Here is a 2,093-nt window from a genome sequence, read left to right on the forward strand (position 1 = left end):
GCCCCTTCCTCTGCCACTGATGTTCCAGGCCCCGCCCTCGCTTTTATAATAAAGAGCAGCCGCTCTGTATACGGCCCCCGTGGCAGCGATGCTGTCACATCTGCTGGACTGGGCTGCGGGCAGCCCGGGTGGGGCCAGCACAGTGCCCGCCAGAGGCCGGGGGAGGGAGCATCTGCTGCACCCCACCTTCCTCTGGGGAGGGGGCCCTGAACCTAGGCTGCCCCTCCTGAGCACGTCCATGGGAGGGGCAGCCAGCCGGGCCCAAGAGCGAGGAGGTCATCGTGGCCATGGCCACTCGACCACCTTGGTTCTATGGACCATCTGCAACCCTTTGGCCAGTCCCCTACCAGGGCCCCCTGTCCCTGGGAAGGCACTGCCAGGGCCCCCTCTTCCTGGGCAGGGGGGCCAGTGGAGGGTGTGGGAACCGAGGGTCGGGGGAGGGGACGCTCCGTCTGCCTCCAGCCCTGGCTCCAGGGCAGCTGGTCAGCAGCGGGGACGGGAGGGCTGTCTGCCGTCCGACAGAGGAGCACATGGAGGAGAGGGAGCCCAGGGTGATGGATGAGTTCTCTCGGCACTTAAACGTCATCCACCAAGACCCAGGCCGGCGGATGAAGGAGCAAAACCCCCAAGCCAGGCTCAGCCCCCGCAGTGGGCGTCTAGTGCTCACGAAGCCCCTGACCGCCGCCCCAGGCTGCCCAGGTCTTTAGAAGCTTCCGGGTCAGTCTCCAATGTTCAGTTCCCCCCGGGGCGTGTGGAGGGAGGGTGTCTGTCCATCCCTGCTGGAGTGCAGGTCACCCAGAAAAGCAGTGAGGCCCGTGGTCAGGAGCCAGGGCCAGTGTGGTGTCCTCTGAGGCCCTGGCCATCCTGGCGGGCGGCTGGGCTCGGGAAGGAGACCATCGGACCCAGGAGTGTGGCCGGAACGAGGCGCCTTCCACTGGGTCATCGAGTCCGGAGAAGGGGAAGGAACACACAGCGACTGTCCTCCCAGTGAGGAGGGGAGGCTGGGAAGCCAGCCCAGAACCCAGGCCCTCAGGAAGAGATCGATACATTCGAAGATGCGAGTCACTTAAACCCCAACGCAGAGCAAGACACCGGAGGCAGGCAGGACGGACCCTGCGCACGGCGGGGGCGCTGCGCGTCGAAGGCGGGTCGGGGTCTGCCCTGCAGTGCGATGTGGCGACAGGTCTGAGGGGAGGTGCTGGTCTTGGCATCAGCTTAGGACTCGGAGGCCCCGCGCCGTGTCCGGTGGGTTATGACGTGGCCACCAGGCGGGGAGGGCTGCGTTCTGAGTTACAAAGGCGTCGCCCGAAGGACTGGTCATGGGGCAGACCTGAGGATGTTGGTAAATGGCTGCCCTCTGCGACCTCCAGGGGAACACGAGCCAATCAGGAGTGAGGCTGCGCTGAGCATGTGCGTGTGTGCGTGTGCGTGTGTGTGTGTGTGTGTTCCTGTGAGGAACGGAAGCCCTGGACACACTGTCCACTCAGAGGATGTCTCATCAATGTCCTCTGCTCCACGGCTCCCCGGGGTTCTGAGTTACAAAGGCGTCGCCCGAAGGACTGGTCATGGGGCAGACCTGAGGATGTTGGTAAATGGCTGCCCTCTGCGACCTCCAGGGGAACACGAGCCAATCAGGAGTGAGGCTGCGCTGACTGAGCATGTGCGTGTGTGTGTGTGTGTGTGTGTGTGTGTTCCTGTGAGGAACGGAAGCCCTGGACACACTGTCCACTCAGAGGATGTCTCATCAATGTCCTCTGCTCCACGGCTCCCGGGAGGCCGGGGTAGTGGGGGCGGCTTTGCGGGACGGGCTGGAGCTCCGCTGGACAACCGTGGGCACCAGAGGCCGGATGGGACTGGGTGCCCAGCGGCATCAGGAGAGGAGCCGGGAGCCAGGCCTGGAGCACCCCCCCACACCCTGTCCCTGTCCCCACCCTCAGTCCTCCCCGAGCAAAAATGGGAGCTGGGTGGTGCTGGGCCTGTGAGCAGGACAGTGGAGGGCCTGGCAACTGGCGGGGAGAATGAATAAAAGGATGAATGTGTGAACGGAGTCCCTCACCCGGGACCCACCCACTGCCTTGCCTTCCAGGAGGGGA

The sequence above is a fragment of the Myotis davidii genome, unplaced genomic scaffold (genome assembly GCF_000327345.1).
Source record: "Myotis davidii unplaced genomic scaffold, ASM32734v1 scaffold211, whole genome shotgun sequence".
Taxonomy (NCBI): Eukaryota; Metazoa; Chordata; class Mammalia; order Chiroptera; family Vespertilionidae; genus Myotis; species Myotis davidii.